Source organism: Pongo abelii, chromosome Y, assembly GCF_028885655.2.
Source record: "Pongo abelii isolate AG06213 chromosome Y, NHGRI_mPonAbe1-v2.0_pri, whole genome shotgun sequence".
Taxonomy (NCBI): Eukaryota; Metazoa; Chordata; class Mammalia; order Primates; family Hominidae; genus Pongo; species Pongo abelii.
The window spans coordinates 44193299-44214587 of NC_072009.2; the positions used below are offsets into that span (position 1 = coordinate 44193299).

Below are 21289 nucleotides of genomic sequence, written 5' to 3' on the forward strand. Positions count from 1 at the left end.
TGAATTAATTTTTGTGTAAGGTGTAATGAAAGGATCCAGTTTCAGCTTTCTACATATGGCTAGCCAGTTTTCCCAGCACCATTTATTAAATAGGGAATCCTTTCCCCATTGCTTGTTTTTCTCAGGTTTGTCAAAGATCAGATAGTTGTAGATATGTGGAGTTATTTCTGAGGGCTCTGTTCTGTTCCATTGATCTATATCTCTGTTTTGGTACCAGTACCATGCTCTTTTGGTTACTGTAGCCTTGTAGTATAGTTTGAAGTTAGGTAGCATTAGCATGATGCCTCCAGCTTTGTTCTTTTGGCTTAGGATTGACTTGGTGATTCAGGCTCTTTTTTGGTTCCATATGAACTTTAAAGTAGTTTTTTCCAATTCTGTGAAGAAAGTCATTGGTAGCTTGATGGGGATGGCATTGAGTCTGTAAATTACCTTGGACAGCATGGCCATAGTCACAATATTGATTCTTCCAACCCATGAGCATGGAAAGATCTTCCGTTTGTTTGTATCCTCTTTTATTTCCTTGAGCAGTTGTTTGTAGTTCTCCTTTAGGAGCTCTTTCACATCCCTTGTAAGTTGGATTCCTAGGTATTTTATTGTCTTTGAAGCAATTGTGAATGGGAGTTCACTCATGATTTGGCTTTGTGTTTGTCTCTTATTGGTGTATAAGAATGCTTGTGATTTTTGTTCATTGATTTTGTATCCTGAGACTTTGCTGAAGTTGCTTATCAGCTTCAGGAGATTTTGGCTGAGACAATGAGGTTTTCTGGATACACAGTCCTGTCATCTGTAAACAGGGACAATTTGACTTCCTCTTTTCCTAATTTAATACCCTTTATTTCCTTCTTCTGCCTAATTGCCCTGACCAGAACTTCCAAAACTATGTTGAATAGGAGTGGTGAGAGAGGGCATCTCTCTCTTGTGCCAGTTTTCAAAGGGAATGCTTCCAGTTTTTGCCCATTCAGTATGATATTGGCTGTGGGTTTGTCACAGATAACTCTTATTATTTTGAGATACGTCCCATCAATACCTAATTTATTGACAGATTGTAGCATGAAGCATTGTTGAATTTTGTCAAAGGCCTTTTCTGCATCTATTGAGATAATCATGTGGTTTTTGTCGTTGGTGCCGTTTATATACTGGTTTGCATTTATTGATTTGCTTATGTTGTACCAGCCTTGCATCCCATGGATGAAGCCCACTTGATCATGGTGGATAAGCTTGTTGATGTGGTGCCGGATTCGGTTTGCCCATATTTTTCTGAGGATTTTTCCATCAATGTTCATCAAGGATATTGGTCTAAAATTCTCTTTTTTGTTTGTGTCTCTGCCCAGCTTTGGTGTCAGGATGATGCTGGCCTCATAAAATGAGTTAGGGAGGACTCCCTCGTTTTCTATTGATTTTAGTAGTTTCAGAAGGAATGTTATCAGTTCCTCCTTGTACCTCTCGTGGAATTTAGCTGTGAATCTATCTGGTCCTGTACTCTTTTTGGTTGGTAAGCTATCGATTATTGCCACAATTTCAGAGCCTGTTATTGATCTATTCAGAGTTGCAACTTCTTCCCGGTTTAGTCTTGGGAGAGTGTATGTGTTGAGCAATTTCTCCATTTCTTCTAGATTTTCTAGTTTCTTTGCACAGAGGTGTTTACAGTATTCTCTGATGGTAGTTTGTATTTCTGTGCGATCTGTGGTGATATGCCCTTTAACATTTTTTATTGTGTCTATTTGATTCTTATCTCTTTTCTTCTTTATTTTTCTTGCTAGTGGTCTACCAATTTTGTTAATCTTTTCAGAAAGCCAGCTCCTGGATTCATTAATCTCTTGAAGGGTTTTTTTCTTTTCTTTTTTTTTTTGTCTCTATTTCCTTCAGTTCTGCTGTGATTTTAGTTATTTCTTGCCTTCTGCTAGCTTTTGAATGTGTTTGCTCTTGCTTTTCTAGTTCTTTTAATTGTGATGTTAGGGTGTCAATTTTGGATCTTTCCTGCTTTCTCTTGTGGGCATTTAGTGCTGTAAACTTCCCTCTACACACTGCTTCAAATGTGTCCCAGAGATTCTGGTATGTTGTGTCTTTGTTCTCCTTGGTTTCAAAGAACATTTTTATCTCTGCCTTTATTTAGTTATGTACCCAGTAGTCAATCAGGAGCAGGTTATTCAGTTTCCATGTAGTTGAGTGAGTTTCTTCATTCTGAGTTCTAGTTTGATTGCATTGTGATCTGACAGAGAGTTTGTTATAATTTCTGGTCTTTTACATTTGCTGAGGAGTGCTTTTCTTGCAACTATATGGTCAATTTTGGAAGAGGTGTGGTGTGGTGCTGAAAAAACTGTATATTCTGTTGATTTGGGGTGGAGAGTTCTGTAGATGTCTATTAGTTCCTCTTGGTGCAGAGCTGAGTTCAATTCCTGGGTATCCTTGTTAACTTTCTGTCTCATTGATCTATCTAATGTTGACAGTGGGGTGTTAAAGTATCTCATTGTTATAGTGTGGGAGTCTAAGTCTCTCTGTAGGTCACTCAGCCTTACTTTATGAATCTGGGTGCTCCTATATTGGGTGCATACATATTTAGGATAGTTGGCTCTTCTTTTAGAATTGATCCCTTTACCATGATGTCATGGCCTTCTTTGTCTCTTTTGATCTTTGTTGGTTTAAAGTCTGTTTTATCAGGACTCGGTTTGCAACCCCTGCCTTTTTTTGTTTTCCATTCGTTTGGTAGGTCTTACTCTATCCTTTTATTTTGAGCCTATGTGTGTCTCTGCACGTGTGATGCATTTCCTGAATACAGGTCACTGATGTGTCTTGACCCTTTATCCAACTTGCCAGTGTGTGTCCTTTAATTGGAGCATTTAGCCCATTTACATTTAAAGTTAATATTGTTATGTGTGAATTTGATCCTGTCTTTATGATGTTAGCTGGTTATTTTGCTCTTTATTGATGCAGTTTCTTCCTAGCCTCGACGGTCTTTACAATTTGGCATGTTTTTTGCAGTGGCTGGTACCTGTTGTTCGTTTCCATTTTTAGTGCTTCCTTCAGGAGCTCTTTTAGAGTAGGCCTGGTGGTGACAAAATCTCTGAGTATTTGCTTCTCTGTAAAGTATTTTATTTCTCCTTCACTTATGAAGCTTAGTTTGACTGGATATGAAATTCTGGATGGAAAATACTTTTCTTTAAGAATGTTGAATATTGGCCCCCACTCTCTTCTGGCTTGTAGAGTTTCTGCCAAGAGATCCGCTTTTAGTCTGATGGGCTTCCCTTTGTGGGTAACCCAACCCTTCTGTCTGGCTGCCCTTAACATTTTTTCCTTCATTTCAACTTTGGTGAATCTATTTTTTTCTCTTTGAAGCGATTGTGAATGTGATTTCACTCATGAGTTGGCTCTGTGTTTGTCTGTTATTGGTGTCTAAGTATGCCTGTGATTTTTGCACATTGATTTTGTATCCTGAGACTTTGTTGAAGTAGCCTTTCTGCTTAAGGTGATTTTGGGCTGAGATGATGGGGACAGATAATATACAATCTTATCATCTGCAAACAGGGACAATTTGACTTCCTCTTTTCTTAATTCAATACCCTTTATATCCTTCTCCTGCCTGATTGCCCTGGCCAGAACTTCCAACACTATGTTGAATAAGAGTGGTGACAGAGGACATCACTGTGTTGTGCCAGTTTTCAAAGGGAATGCTTCCAGTTTTTGCCCGTCCTGTATGATATCAGCTGTGGGTCTGTCATAGATAGCTCTTAGTATTTTGAGATATGTCCCATCAATACCTAATTTATTGAGAATTTTTAGCATGCAGGATTGTTGAATGTTGTCAAAGGCCTTTCCTTCATCTATTGAGATAATCATGTGGTTTCTGTCGTTTCTTCTGTTTATATGCTACATTACATTTATTGATTTGCGTATGTTGAACCAGCCTTGCATCCCAGGGATAAAGCCCACTTGATCATGGTGGATAAGCTTTATGATGTGCTGCTGGATTCTGTTTGTCTGTATTTTCTTGAGGATTTTTGCATCGATGTTCATCATTGATATTGGTCTAAATTTCACTTTTTTTGTTGTGTCTCTGCCAGGCTTCAGTGTCAGGATGATGCTGGCCTCCTAAAATGACTTAGAGGGGATTCCCTCTTTTTCTATTGATTGGAATAGTTTCAGAAGGAATGATACCAACTCTTCCTTGTACCTCTGGTAGAATTCAGCTGTGAATCCATCTGGTCCTGGAATTTTTTTGGTTGTATAGCTATCAATTATTTGCTCAATTTCAGAGCCTGTTATTGGTCTATTAAGAGATTCAACTTCTTCCTGGTTTAGACTTGGGAGGTTGTATGTGTTCAGGAATTTATCCATTTCTTCTAGATTTTCAAGTTTATTTGCGTAGAGGTGTTTATAGTACTCTCAGATGGTAGTTTGTATTTCTGTGGGATTGGTGATCGTATTCCCTTTACATTTTTTGTTGCATCTATTTGATTCTTCTATATTTTCTTCTGTATTAGTCTTGCTGTGGTCTGCCAGTTTTGTTGATGATTTCAAAAAAAATCAGCTCCTGGATGAACTGATTTTTTGAAGGGTTTTTAGTGTCTCTATCTCCTTCAGTTCTGCTCTGATCATAGTTATTTCTTGCCTTCTGCTAGCTTTTGAATGTGTTTGGTATTGCTTCTGTAGTTCTTTTAATTGTGATATTAGGATGCGAATTAGGTATTTCCTGCTTTCTGTTGTGGGAATTTAGTGCTATAAATTTAGCTCTTCACACTGCTTTGAATGTGTCCCAGATATTCTGGTATGTTGTGTCCCTGATCTCGTTGGTTTCAAAGAACATCTTTATTTCTTCCTTCATTTTGCTGTATACCCAGTAGTCATTTAGGAACAGGTTGCTCAGTTTCCATGTAGTGTAGCAGTTTTGAGTGAGTTTCCTAATCCTGAGCTCTAGTTTGATTGCACTGTGCTCTGAGAGACAGTTTGCTATAATTTCTGTTCCTTTACATGTGCTGAGGCATGCTTTTGTTCCAACTATGTGGTAAATTTTGGAATAGGTGTGATACGTGGTGCTGAAAAGAATGTATATTCTGTTGATTTGGGATGAAGAATTCTGTAGATGTCTATTAGGTCCGCTAGGTGCAGAGCTGAGTTCAATTCCTGGATATCCTTGTGAACTTTTTGCCTCATTGATCTGTCTAATGTTGACAGTGTGGTGTTACAGTCTCCCATTATTGTGTGTGATTATAAGTATCTTTGTAGGTCACTTAGGACGTGCTTTATGAATCTGGGTGCTACTGTATTGGGTGCCTATATATTTAGGATAGTTAGCTCTTCTTGTTGAATGGATCGCTTTACCATTATGTAATGGCCTTCCATGTCTCTTTTGATCTTTGTTGGTTTAAAGTCTGTTTTATCAGGACTCGGATTGCAACCCCTGCCTTTTTTTGTTTTCCATTTGCTTGGTAGCTCTTCCTCCATCCCTTTATTTTGAGCCTATGTGTGTCTCTGCACGTGAGATGGGTTTCCTGAATACAGCACAGTGATGGTCTTGACTCTTTATCCAATTTGCCAGTCTGTGTCTTTTAATTGGAACATTCAGCCCATTTACATTTAAGGTTAATATTGTTATGTCTGAATTTGATCTTGTCATTATGATGTTAGCTGATTATTTTGTTCATTAGTTGATGAAGTTTCTTCCTAGCCTCGATGGTCTTCAAATTTGGCATGTAGTGACAGTGGCTGGTACCAGTTGTTCCTTTCCATGTTTAGCACTTCCTTCAGGAGCTCTTTTAGGGCAGGCCTGATGATGACAAAATCTCCCAGCGTTTGCTTGTCCATAAAGGATTTTGTTTCTCTTTCACTTATGAAGCTTAGTTTGGCTGGATATAAAATTCTAGGTTGAAAATTATTTTCTTTAAGAATGTTTAATATTGGCACCCACTCTCTTCTGGCTTGTACGCTTTCTGCTGAGAGATCAGCTGTTAGCCTGATGGGCTTCCCTTTGTGGGTAAACCGACCTTTCTCTCTGGCTGCCCTTAACATTGTTTTCCCCTCATTTCAACTTTGGCAAATCTGAAAATTATGTGTCTTGGAGTTGCCCTTCTCGAGGAGTATCTTTGTGGTGTTTTCTGTATTTCCTGAATTTGAATGTTGGAATGCTTTGTTAGATTGGGGAAGTTCTCCTGGATAATATTCTGCAGAGAGTTTTCCATCTTTGTTCCATTCTCCCTGTGACTTTCAGGTACACCAATCAGACATAGATTTGGTCTTTTCACATAGTCCCATATTTCTTGGAGCCTTTGTTCACTTCTTTTTATTCTTTTATCTCTAAACTTCTCTTCTCACTTCATTTCATTTGTTTGATTTTCCATCACTAATACCCTTTCTTCCAGTTGATTGAATCAGCTACTGAGGCTTGTGCCTTCCTCAAATAGATCTTGTGCTTTGGTTTTCAGCTCCATCACGTCCTTTAAGGACTTCTCTCCGTTGGTTATTCTGGATACCCATTCCTCTAATTATTTCCAAGGTTTTTAACTTCTTTGTCATGGGTTTGAACTTCCTCCTTTAGCTCAGAGTAGTTTGATCGTCTGAAGCCTTCTTCCTGCAACTGGTCCAAGCCATTCTACATCCAGCTTTGTTCCATTGCTGGTGAGGAGTTGTGTTCCTTTGGAGGAGGAGAGGTGCTCTGATTTTTAGAGCTTCCATTTTTTCTGCTCTATTTTGTCCCCATCTTTGTGGTTTTAACTATCTTTGGTCTTTGATGATGGTGATGTACAGATGGGGTTTTGGTGTGGATATTCTTTCTGTTTGTTAGTTTTCCTTCTAACAGTCAGGACCCTCAGCTGCAGGTCTGTTGGAGTTTGCTGGAGGTCCACTCCAGACCCTGTTTCCCTGGGTATCAGCAGCAGAGGCTGCAGAACAGCAGATATTGGTGAACAGCAAATGTTGCTGCCTGATCGTTCCTCTGGAAGTTTTGTCTCAGGGAATTACCCGGCCATGTGAGGTGTCATTCTGACCCTACTGATGGGTGCCTCCCAGTTAGGCTACTTGGGGATCCAGGACCAACCTGGGGAGGCAGTCTGTCTGATCTCAGATATCCAGCTGTGTGCTGGGAGAAACACTACTCTCCTCCATGCTGTCAGACAGGGACATTTAAGTCTGTAGAGGTTTCTGCTGCCTTTTGTTTGGCTATACCCTGCCCCCACAGGTGGAATCTACAGAAGCAGGCAGGCTGCCTTGAGCTGTTGGGGGCTCCATGCAGTTTGACCTTCCCAGCCCCTTCCTTTACCTGCTCAAGCCTCAGCAATGGTGGGCGCCCCTCCCCTAGCGTCACTTACACCTTGCAGTTTGATCTCAGGCAGCCATGCTAGCATGAGTGAGGCTCTGTGGGCATAGGACCCTCCAACCAATTCACAGGCTATAATATTCTGTTGTGCCATTTGTTAAGACTGTTGGAAAAGTGCAGTGTTAGGGTGGGAGTGGCTTGATCTTTCAGGTGCCATCTGTCACACCTTTCTTTGACTAGGAAAGGGAATTCCCTGACCCCTTTTGCTTCCTGGGTGAGGTGATGTCTCACCTTGCTTTGAGTCATACTCGGTACACTGCATCCACTGTCCTGCACCCACTTGATAACACTCCCCAGTGAGATGAACCCGGTACCTCAGCTGGAAATGGAGAAGTCACCCGTCTTCTTCCTTCAGGTCTTGAGCTGATCCCTATCCCTAGGATACAATCAAAAAGCATTCTTTTAATAAATACTAAAACTGTAAAGCTTCTTTTAATAAGTCAGCTTGTTCAATGGTGACATTGTAAACTAATTCCATACAAAAAAATCCTGTCATATATACACGTGTATATGTGCTTCAGTGGTCCATACACATCTATGTTAAAAAAAAAAAAAAAAAAGAAAAAAAAAGAAATTTTAAAGTACTTATTTTTCTACTTACTTAATTCCAAGCCTCTAGAACATATATCAGAGGAATAATTTAACAAATGGCTACCAATTAGTAAATACACTTCATTTCTTTAAAAACAAAGGTGTATTATGTCTTCTTAGAAAATGACAATTTAAACTTTCAGAAATTTTTAGTAAATACTGGTTCTGTAATCATTGTAAAATTTACTCATGAACATCATGTTTAAATTTAAGTAATCTATAAAGCCTAGCTCCCTCAGTGAAAAAACTGTTACAGGTAGTAATAGTAATAGTAACAGTAATAATAATAAAATAGTGCCAGCACTTTGAAAAATCAGGTCAGTCACCGGTTTCAACAAATATTTCTCTATCACTACAAGCTTTACCTGAACAACTTTGCTTCTACAAATAGTGCCAGCTTCTGTACACCACTTACTGTTTCCAATGCCTCAATTTCACACTCTCTGCATTTTTCCAAGAATGTGTCTTAACAGCAGAGCTCTTCTTTAGTATATTAAGCAAAAAAAAAGTTAATCTTGCCTTTTCCTTTTAGGTATTCAATGGCATTTTATTAATCTTGGAGAAAAAGCAAGCCCTATATGGGTAGGAGTTCTGTCAAGTGGAGAAGGCCCTAGCATCAACAACAGAGCCTACAGCTCAGGTGCTAAGTGGGAACTAAGGAAGCAGTGTAAATGTGGATAATTACCAGTTTGCTGCTAGTTGCTCACGTTCTGAAACAAATTTTTGATTCAAATGAAAAAGATTTTCCATTGTAGAAATTCACCTCCTTTTGGATCTATCTTAATATTTTTAGAAATTTTTCCTGTTACATCAGTTTCCTCATTTGTTGATTTTTGTTTTCTCTTACTGTCTAATATGCATTGCTTGTGAATGCATTATTTTATTAAGTTCGAACAAGGCAGAGAACAAATAATTCTGATCAAAGATGCCCACTATGCAAACTTCTATCAAATTATTTTTTAAATGTGGGTGATAATTGAGCATTGGTTCTACTAACTAACTTTAGCAAAATTGAAAATCCTCTAACCCCTGCTATAATCCTTGAAAATTTGCTTTCATTTGGCTCCCTTATTATAATATCCTAGTATCATTCTTGACTATATTATGACTGGGATCATTCATGACTATATTATGGATACACATTGTGTTTTCTCAAGCACAATGTGTATCCATAATATAGTGTGCCAGTGCACCTGTATGCACGTGTATTATTGATGCCTTTCAACTGTACTAAGGATCAGCTCTATCCCAAATGCCATTCATTGACTTTTCTCCCTTGGTACCTCCAAAACAGAGGCTGACAAAGGTGTTATTTTTTGACATTCATGTATTACAAAAATGTTGAAAAAGTAATTGGAAGGAAAAACAGAGAAATAGAAAATATATTGTTTAATTTCTAATCATTGATTAACTGAACTGACCTTACTTTATTAATGTTTACCCTAAGTTGAATCAATGGAAATTATATACACTTTTTCAAATCCCTCTGCTTTATGGAAACCAAAGTTGGAGTTAAGAAATCTTCAAAATATAATATCAAAGAGTTACAATTGTGAGCCACTAAAAATAATTTTATCAACAGATGTTTCAACACTGTTAACTTCTCAAAGGTGTCTGACACTCAAGATTTTAGTATATTTAGCAGCATTTCTAACCTCTCAGCAATAGATGCTAGTAAGAACCTTACCAATACCACTTTCAGTCATGAACCAGGGTTAGAGTGAAATCTAAAGTAAAATCTGCAGACCTATAAAAACCCCAGACAATCACGTGGACTGTCTGTTAACATCTATGAGCTTATCCTCTATAATTTTTCCCCTTCTACAGTCTGCTGCAGCCACAGGTAGCTGGATTTTTAAAAACAATTCATACCAGCTTCCACCAGGAATCATTGTACTTATTGATCTTGCTGTATGCTTACATTATTTTCTTATTATTGTCTTTAGATATTTATTTGAAAGTCACTTTGTAAGCCACTTACTGTATATTTGTTTTACAAAAATCAAAGTTGCTTTATAACAGAGAATCTTAATTCATACATTTTCTACAAAATTGATAATTTGACTTAAAAAAAAAACTTTCAAACATAACCACTAAAACAAAAACCTAACCTCTGGGATTCAAAATTAGAAGTGTAACATTCACTTTAAGTATTTTAAACAAGAGACAAAACATAAACCTCATAAATAACCATAAACTCTGAAATTAGAAAACACTCAGTGATTCATAGACAAAAATAAAAGCAAAACTGCAGGGATGGCAGTTTCAAAACATTCCAAGAAAAAAAAAAAGTTTCAAACCATCAAAGACAGTCTGGACCCTGAAAATCAATAGCTTATATCAACCAAGTAAACATTTAATCCAGAAAGACAATTATAAAATCGTAAATTTTTTTTTCTTTAAGGATTGTTATATCACCTCCTAGGCACAAATGAAACCTTCAGAATTGAAATCCACACTGTCAAAATGAGGACTTGATTCCTGCTCCTGGAAAAAGCAAAGAAGCCCTTATGTGCTAAATTGTATTTATTTTCCCCCAGTCTTTCTAGAGGACATATGAAAATTTGATAAAATAAACATTTATTTCTCCTTTGCCTAACTCAGAAGTCACTACTGATTGGAAATTCCAGGAATTTGTCACAAATATTTAAGTTGCTGTGTACAAAAATATGGTTTTTTTACACTAGGTTAAGGATAAACAGGAACAAAAGTTAGATTAGTGTTTGTAAAAATCTGAATATTCAAAAGCAGTTTAACATACTGAAGCACTTAGAAAAATCATGCATATTTTACAACAGTAACATTCTAAAAGAAATGTAAAACAATATACTTTAACCCTCAAGTTTATCTGTAGCTTCAGAGTGAGAAGAAAGTGAATGTTAGGAGAGAGAGATAAACAATCCCCCTGAGAGTTAAAGGAGAATGTTAATACATACCCTGTATTTAAAAGTGATAGTTTTCATATTGCTCTTATTCAAAGTGCCAATGGAATGCAAGCTAAGCTTTTAATAACTAACACATTGCATTTCAGAAATAACAAAAAGCATTCAGAGTTAGCACATTATGACATTTCAAATGCAGAGGTAACTTTCAGTGTTAGCACATTATGACATTTCAAATATAGTTTTCTGAAAAGCAGAAACACAAAAACAAACAGAAAGTTATGAACAATGTAAACTAAGTGCAGGAATTAAGTGTGTCCCAAATTTTATAGACAAAGAACTAAAAACAGCAGTCTTAAGTAGGGCTAAAGAGAAATGATAGACAAATGATCAAAGAATCACATGAGAGCATCAGTGAGACAAATTACAAAAGAACCCTTAAAAAAATGGGATAACTACGGAAATAAAGTCTTTAATAAAGGGGTTTAACAGCACATTTGAGCAGGTAAATATTCGTTCAATCTGAAGGAATAAAAACTGAAAACACAGTCTGAGGATTAAAATTTAAAAAGAAAGTAAAAAAAAAAAAATCAACACTAAATAGAACACCATGAGGTGTACTGGTACATGCAATATGGACATCTTATAAATGAAGAATAACAGGAGCCAATAATTTGTAAGGCAAAAATGGCTGAACATTTCTTGAACTTAAAAATCTCAATCTAAAGATGAAAGAGGACAAAAATCTTTAACCACAATATAGTCAATGATAGCCACATCAGAAAACATTATAGGCAATCAAGAGCCAATACAAAGAAAATTGTAAAAGCAGATAAGGAATAGCAATTTGCTAAGTACAAGAAGGTCTTGATTAAAGTAACAAATGGTTGTTCAGCTGAAACCATGAAGTCAGAAGGTGGTGGGACATCGAAGTTTAACAGAAAAATGCTATCAAACCTGATATATATAACTGGTAAAATGAAATTCAAGCAAACATGTCTGGGTAAAGAAGAGCTAAAGGAAATTGTGACTAAAGCTTCTCTATAAGAAAAATGCTATTACTATTTCAACCCTGGCAAACTTAACTGTTAATGAACAGTCTGTGTGGACAGATATAATCACAGACAATAATATAAATTGAGAAGGATGGACAACTACAAGAGCAGCATATTTTTATATTGTTGACATTAAACACTAAATTATTCACACAAGTTAGTATTGTTCATAGTAGGCTATTTTAAGATTTCAATAATAATTGAAATCCCAAATACACCTAATTGTAATATAAAAAATACAACAGAAGGTTTTAAAATATTAGCCAAATTTTTTAAACGAGCAAAAAATAAATTCAGGATCAAGCAGAAGAAAGAGTGTATGGAAAACATGTAAGTCAACGTCAGAATATGTAACATTTTACTTGTAAGAACTGTAAATGAGAGCTTTTGCTTAAAAAGTCACACATTGTTGCAAGTGTACCCTTAAACGAAGGAGTCACATTTGTGACTTCTATGGGAGGCGTGCTTTAGGTGTAAAGACAAATAGGCCAAAGTAAAATGATTGTAGATTCTGGGAAATTTATGCAATGTACAACGGATCACCGTATATCTGTCTGTTCAAGTATACAATAGGTGCAGTGGAAGGATTAGTATGATGCAATTACTATAGAATTCCGAGTCTACATGAAGTTTTCCAGCTTCCAAAAAAAGATTTGCAAAGTAAATAAAAATTAAATTTCATCAATTTTCTAGCCCAGATCAGCAGCAGCTACTTATTCTTTATTAACCAGCTCTGTGGGATGCTGCCTTCCAAATATTTCTGGAGCAGCTTACAAGAGCCACGGTAAACAGAAGGGACTCTGTCCTCCAAATCTCGGAGGACTCACTTGCCGATTGCTGCTTCTGCTTATGGAGGTACCGACAGAGGTGAATAGTCATTGTTTTATTCCCTAAACATTATGCAGGCTCTTTGTCCCTCTGTGCAACCAACTTTCAGTAGATTTAAGAAGCAAAAATATTTTTTTCCTGATTGTTCTTCTTTTTCTCTGAAGACATTTGTAGACTAAAATTTTCAAAATTAATCATATATAATTAATCATATATAAAATAATATATATTATATAATATAATATATTACATATTATATATAATATATAACATATCATTAAATTATGCATTATATATAATATACACTTATATATAGTATTATATATTATGTAACATAATATTATATATAATATCATATATAATTATATTATATAATATAATTAATATGTATTATATATCATATATGTCATATGATATATAATGCATGTATTATATATACTATATATAATACATGTATTATGTATAGTATATATGATATATATCATATATTATATATTATATATCATATATACATATCATATGTAATATATAATATATTATATATACTATATCTGATATATAGTATATATAATATATCTGATATAGTATATATAAATCATATATATTAATTATATATACACGCACACATATATGCGTGTGTATATATATATGTATATATACACACACAAATATATATATATATATAAAATGAAATGTGGTTTTAACGATACGTGCCCGAAAACAATGTGCCTCAAAAAAGACCCCAGAATAAGCTCACTACAGCTGATTTACAGGAGGGAAAGAGCCTATGTAATGAATAAACAAAATGCTACCAAACCATAGAAGTAGAAAATCTTATTTTCAAAGTTACAGCACTTTAAAATTTCAATGCTCTTTTTCACCCCCGGCAAAATCACAAACTACAGAGTGAAATAGGGAAGTATGTCTCATTTTAAGAACAACTACAAAAAAAACTACAAAAAAATAAGCTTTTTTGACAGCCCAAATGGCAGCCTTACCAAAATGTAATATTTAAAATTTAGATACTTAATAAGCTAATAGAATAAACAAAGAAGCACAAACAATTATGAACAAAAATTTTAATCTAAAGAGTAAAATTATTTTAAAACCTAAAGAAGTCTAGAGATAAACTGTACAGTGAAATCGAGAAATATGTCTCATTTTTACAATTAAAAAGAAATTATGATCTGAAAGTTATTTTAGACAGCCCAAATGGTGGTCTTACTAAAACATAATATTCAGAATTAAGTTTCAGAGTCAGCTAATAGAAGAAACAAAAGAAGCACAAAAAGTTGTGAACAAATTTAATAAAAAAACTAAAATTATTTTAAAACCTAAAAGAGTCTAGAGATAAAAGTAAAAAAAAAATTCACTACAGATATTTAAAAGCAGACTTGAGCTGGGGGAAGAACACACTATCAGCAAACCAAAGAAAGGGTGTTAATATTATTAAGTTAGGAAATGATAGAAAAAAAGTAAAGTAATGAGAACAAAGCCTAAAAGGCTGTGGAACACTATCAAGCAGCCATATTATGCATACTGGAATTTCAAAGGGTGACAAAAAGAATCAGGAAGACTATTTAGAAACAATAATGGTAAAGAATGTCAAACGCAACAAACTCCAAGTAAGAGAAACTCCAAGAAACAAACTCAAATTATATGATAATTAAACCCTTTGAAAGAAAGATAGAGAAACTCTTGGAAGCAACAAAAGAAGTGGCTAGTAATGTTCCAAGAACCCTCAAAATTAATCAGCAATCTTACCTGAAAACTCAGCGGACAGAAAGCAATAGATTAACATATTCCAAATGATGTAAGAAGAAACTTTTGAACAGAAATCTGATGTTCAAAACATTGTCCCATATAAGTGAGGGAGAAATCATGACATTTCCAGATAAAAGCTGCGACATTTCACCAGTAGACTATCTTTTTAAAAAATGCCTTATAGGATACTTCAGAGTAAAATGAACAGACAATAAACAGCGGTATGAATGAATATATATTATGGTAAAGATAAACGTATAAGATATGATAAAACATAAAAAGTAAGAGCGCACACCTCCACAATTTGTTTCCCATGTAATTTAAAACAAAAATATACTTAATAAAAATACTATAACTAACTTGTGTTTTTGACATACAATGCATAAAGGTATGATTTTGAGAACTCAATAAGGAAATCATGGGGGTGAAGCTATACAGCGTTAAGGGATTTGTGTGTTATTGAAAGTAAGCTAGTATAATCTTAAAAGTGGAATAACTTTAGAGTATTCAATGTAATCACAGTATCAATGACAATTAAAAAAGAAAAAGAATAACAGGCAGGTGTAAATCTTTCTGTACCACACCAGAAAGTAGGAGATGTGGATTTAGTTACTCTCACTTGAGGCTACCAAGCCAGCTATCATGTACCATGAGACAAAGCCCAAGCTGTCCCACCAGGGTGTAAGTGTGGAGAGCCTAAAGCACATGGTATAGCTGCTATTTCAAACAATTTTCACTACACCAGTGGAGATGAAATAGAATAGGCTCATCCATATGCAGAACCTGGTGAAGAACTGCAGGCAGAAAGAAGTGGATTACTGGTGTGACCCTGTAATCCCAGCACTTTGCAAGGCTGGGGCGGGCAGATCACGAGTTCAGGAGATTGAGACCATCCTGGCTAATACAATGAAAACCTGCTCCTACTAAAAATCATAAAGTTAGCCAGGTGTGGTGGCAGGCCCCTGTAATCTCATCTACTCCGGAGGCTGAGGCGGGAGAATCACATGAACCCAGGACGCGGAGGTTGCAGTGAGCCGAGATTGTGCAACTGTGCCACTGTACCCCTGCCTGAGTGATAGCTCAAGACTTTGTCTAAAAAAAAGAAAAATAAATAAAATTTGGTGTTGGAAAGGTTAGGAAGAAACAGTATGACACTTGGGAACCAGAGCAGCACTGGGGAAAAATGTATATGTGACTTTAACAGATGACAGACTAAAAAACAGAAAAAATAAAAAAGTGGCATGGACCAGAACAACTAGAACTTTTTCAAACAATACCAGAAGACGAACTTCTATATCTACCAAGCCCAACTTTTCTAAGAATGCTCCTAAAACTCTAGGGTCTGGCCAACACCACAAATTCAAAAGCAGCCAGTTACGTGCTGCCAGCCAGAATGTTAGCAGTAATCCAGGGTCACGTCTGTCTGACGCAAAGAATATGGAGCTACTATATTCAACTATCAAGAAAGACACTTACCCCTTACAGCCCTAGTCACAAAAGAACACAGTGAGTGGCATTCAGGAACTCAAGAATCTGGACCCTATTGCAGCAGATCAGCAGGATACAGTGGTCTTCAAGGAGGAGGAAGGGAATCTCCTCAGGGCTTTATCAGATCCCAGGGCAGGACAGTGTGGAATAGAGAACAAGACCCAGATTCACCCACTATTTTCTCAGAAGTCTGGCTCAGTTACTGCTTCCATGGCTGCAGACTCAGCTACCAAAAAAGCTACAGTGTTATTAATGGGGCTATTAGCAGCCAATGGAGAAACAGACATGCTTATATTAGTTGCAAGAGTGAAAGGTGGACTAAGAAATGTTACTGACAATGGCAGAGACCAGCCTTTTATCAAGAAGATGTACTTCACCAGAGGGCTAACAGAAAATGCCAGCACATACAGGTATATTGTAGTGAAGAAAGAGGATGGATTCACCCAGATGTTGCTATAAACTAGATCAACATAAAAAATGCACTGAATATAGAAGTAATTAAAGAAATGGTTAATGCTCTGAATAGGGCTGCTGTGGGTGGGAGCAAGCTTGTGCTGTTCAGTGCAGGTGGAAGTGTCCTTTGCTGTGGTCTCGATTTTGGGTACTTTCTGAAGTATTTAAGGAAGGACAGAAACAGAACAAGCCTTGAAGTGGGGAACAACATCAAGAACACTGTGAATAATTTCAATCAATTTTAAAAGCCTGTTTTTATATCAGTCAGCAGCCCATGCTTTGGAATAGGTGCATCCACACTGCCTCTTTGTGATTTCTTCTGAGCTAATGAAAAGGCTTGGTTTCAAATCCCTTATATGACATCTGGACAGAGTCCAGATGGCTGTTGTGTTACTTTAGCTCCTACTTGAACTTTGCATCATCCAGCCTCCTTAATTATTGTGACCATGAGACATTGCTTCATCCTTTGATTGGTCCCAGCCCAAGGTCTCAGGCCAAGCTGTCACTTCAGCTCCTTTCTTGGTCCAGGGCAAAGTTCCAAGGCTGAGACTTGTAGCTTCTACAAATCATCACTTCAGCTCCAGGTGAATCCAAGACCAAGTTTCAGGGCCAAGCCGAATAACGCTTACTCCAAAAACACTAAGCACATTCCTTTACTTCTCTGCCTTTAGAAACTGTAAAGCACAGTCTCATAACAGGTAAACCACTCACATTCCACCCCCACTGTGAAGAGTTTTTTACTTTCACTTATAAAAGTTTTGATTCAACCTTTTTGCATCCACCCTCCTTAATTTTCTTGGCCATGAGACAAAGAAATCTGTGTGATACCTCACATTTAGAGATTTCTAGATTGTAGTGCACTAATGAGACCACAATGATTGAAGTCCGGGAATTGAGCTATGGGATGCATCAGCCTTGCGAGACCAACTGACAAACTGTCCCCACACTGTGATACATACCCTTGGGGGCATTCACCCATATAGTGGTCATGAACAGAGTCGGAAAAGGGGCAAGGTAAATTGATACAGCCTAGAAACCTGAGGGACACCATCAAGCAGCCATACATATGCATTTTGAAAGATCGAAGGAAGAGACAAAAGATCATGGAGACTATTTAACAAAATAGTCATAAAGAATGCAACAATTTAAGACAATAAGGAAGCACCCAAGAAGCTCAACAGACTCCAAGTAACAAAAACTCAAAGAAACAAACTCAAAGTTACCTGATAATTAAACTGTCTAAAACAAACACAAAGAGAATCTTGAGGATTTTCAAAGGAAGTAGGGGAAGTAGCTAGTCATGTAAAAGGGACCCTAAAAATAGCCAGTGGATTGCTTATCTTAACAACCACTGAAAAGCAGTAGATTACTTATCTGAAAACCAAGACGATAGAAAGCAGTAGACTAATATGTTCCAAGTGATGTCAGAAAAAACTGTCAAACCTAAACCTTATGATCCACCAAATTGTCCATCAAAGGTGAGGGACACATTATGACATTCCCACATAAAAGCTGGCACCCTTTTCAAGTAGACTACCCTTTAAGAAATGTCTTATGGAGTACTTCAGGGTAGAATGGACAGACACTCAAAAGCAGTATGAACAAACAAAGGTTAAGGTAAAGATAAATATATGTACAAATATATAAGATGCAACATTTGGCCAGGCACGGTGGCTCACGCCTGTAATCCCAGCACTTTGGGAGGCCGAGTTGCATGGATCACAAGGTCAGGAGATCAAGACAACCCTGGCTAACACGGTGAAACCCCTTCTCTACTAAAAATACAAAAAAATTTACAGACAACGTGGCAGGCACCTGTAGTCTCAGCTACTCGAGACGCCGACATAGGAGAATGGCGTGAATCCAGGAATCGGAGCTTTGAATGAGCCTACATCGCACCACTGCACTCCAGCCTGGGTGACAGGGTGAGACTCCATATCAAAAAGAAAAAAAAAAAATTAACAACATGCACCTCCACAAGTTGTTCTCCACGTATCTTAAAACACAAATATATTTAATTTAAAAAAGCACTTCTAATTTCTGTTTTTGACATAAAATGAATAAAGGTATAATTTTGAGGACTCAGTAAGTGAAATAGTGGAGGTAAATTATACAGGAGTAAAGGTTTTGTATGTTACTGAAGGTAAGCTAGTGTAACTTTAAAAATGTTAGAACATTAGAATGTTCCATACAATCGTCATAGCAACCACAATTAAACAAACAAACACAAAGGAGTAACAGGCAGGAAGAAAGCTTTCTGTTCTACACCAGAAGGTTGTGGCTGTGGATTTAGCTACTCTCACCTGAGGCTACTGAGCAAGCTCTCATGCACCATAGCATAGCTGCTATTTCACACAATTTTCACTACACCAGTGGTGACGAAATAGAAGAGGTTCATCCATACGCAGAAGCTGGTGAAGAACTGGAGGCAGAAAGGAGTGGCTATGTAGAGACACAACTGAAACAATGTTGGCACAGCAACTGCTCCAATCCTGTGTCTTTCCTCATGGCTTCCCAGGAGTTTGAGGTTGAAAGTATTGTTGACAAAAGACAAGATAAAAATGGGAATACAGAGTGTTTGATTCGGTGGAAAGGTTAGGACCAACAGGATGACACTTGGGAACCAGAGCAGCACCTCACGGACTGTGAAAAATGTATACATGATTTTAATAGATGACAGACTGAAAAACGGAAGAAACTGACATGGACTAGAACCAGTAGAATTTTTTCAAACAATGCCAGAAGAAGAACTTCCAGATCTACAAAAGCGAGCTATTCTAAGAACTCTCCTAAAACGCTAGTGACTGATAGACACCACAGATCCAAAAATAGCAAGTTATTTGCTGCCAGCAAGATCGTTAGGAGGAAGGCAGCTTCAATTCTCTCCAACACACAGAATATGGAGATAATAAATTCAACTATTAAGATCCTTGCACCTGACAGCCCCTTTAACAACAAGAAAACTGTGAGTGGCTTTCAGAAACATGGGAAACTGGACCCTGTTGCAGCAGATCAGTAGGACACGGTGGTCTTCAAGGTGACAGAAGGGAAATTCCTCCAGGACAATTTGTCACGTCCTGGTGCAGAACAAACTGGAATAGAGAACAAGACTCAGATACACCCACCAATGTCACAGATGTCTGGCTCAGTTACTGCTTCCATGGCCACAGGTTCAGTTACCCAAAAAGGTATAGTGGTATTAATAGACTCATTAGCAGCCAATGGAACAACAGAGGTGCATACCTCAGTTTCAAAGGTGAAAGGTGGGCAAAGAAATATTACTGATGACAGCAGAGACCAGCCTTTTATCAAGAAGACGTACTTTACCGTAAGGTTAACAGAAAGTGCCAGCACATACAGAGACATTGTAGTGAAGAAAGAGGATGGATTCACCCAGATAGTGCTATCAACTAGATCGACAGAAAAAAAATGCACTGAATACAGAAGCAATTAAAGAAATGGTTAAAGCTCTGAATAGTGCTGCTGTGGATGACAGCAAGCTCGTGCTGTTCAGTACAGCTGGAATTGTCTTTTGTTGCAGTCTTGATTTTGGGTACTTTGTGACACACTTAAGGAATGACAGAAACAGAGCAAGCCTTGAAATGGTGGACACCATCAAGTAATTTGTGAATACTTTTATTCAATTTAAAAAGCCTATTGTTGTATCAGTCAATGGCCCTGCCATTGGACTAGGTGCATCCATCCTGCCTCTTTGTGATCTCGTGTGGGCTAATGAAAAGGCTTGGTTCCAAACCCCTTGTATGACCTTTGGACAGAGTCCAGATGGCTGTTCAACTATTACATTTCAAAAAATGATGGGTAAAGCATCTGCCAATGAAATGTTATTTGCTGGGCGAAAGCTGACAGCACGGGAGTCATGTGCCAAAGGCCTGGTCTCTCAGGTATTTTTGAGTGGAACTTTCACCCAAGAGGTTATGATTCAAATTAAGGAGCTTGCCTCATATAATCAAATTGTACTGGAAGAATCTAAGGCCCTTGTTCGCTGTAATATTAAGTTGGAGTTGGAACAGGCCAATGAGAGAGAGTGTGAGGTACTGAGGAAGATCTGGAGCTCAGCCCAAGGGATAGAATCCATGTTAAAGTATGTTGAAAATAAAACTGATGAGTTTTAATTGTCAGTCTGTCTGCTTAGGACACGAGAACTAAGCTGAACCAAATGCACCATGAGTTGCAAGATGCCCTAATCCATCTTCATAGCCCAAAACAGTTTCACCCATAGCTAAGGCTTGGAAACAAAACCGGAAATGTCCAAGCCAGGTATTGAAATTATTACATCATTTTTAAGCACTGTAGTTTTAAAAGAAATAATAAAACAGCTTGTTTGCCCAAATGTGGTTATTTTATGCTCACATAAGCCCAAATATAAAAGCAGACTGTTGGGTACTAGATTCTTCTTGGAAGCCCTAATGTGTATCTATGGCTACTACTATATATAAGACCAGAGTTGTGTTTTATTGGATGTTTATGACAGAGAATCCTGTAATAATGTTGATTTTTCTTATTTTTGTATGCTACAGTACCTCTACTGGGTTATAAGGCAGCCTTAGCTTCCCTCCCAGAAGAACACAGAACTGTATGAGATGGTGCCCTTGACTTTACAGTGGCACAAGCACTTCAGAGACACACAATTATAAATTAAAAGACTTTTCTTTTAGAATAAATATTTCTGGCACAAAATTCACTGATGATCATTCTCCTAAACTGAACATATGACTAGAATTTGTGGTGAGATATCACTTGATTTTATTTTCCTTTATAAATATCTAATTCTTACCCAGTTAACAAAAGAAAACTTTATCTCTCTAAAGTAAAACTTGTTGCACCTTATTAGTGAATTATGGAATCATTTTTGTGGAAATATCCAGGTTCTAATGTTTGTAATGTGAAGATTTAGGTTACCT

At 37.0% G+C, this 21289-nt stretch overlaps 1 pseudogene; it reads left to right on the forward strand.

Annotated features, from left to right (window-relative positions):
• The first annotated feature begins 18604 nt into the window (after positions 1-18604).
• Positions 18605-20718, forward strand: LOC129053472 (testis-specific chromodomain protein Y 1-like; annotated as a pseudogene).
• The last annotated feature ends 571 nt before the right edge of the window (positions 20719-21289 follow it).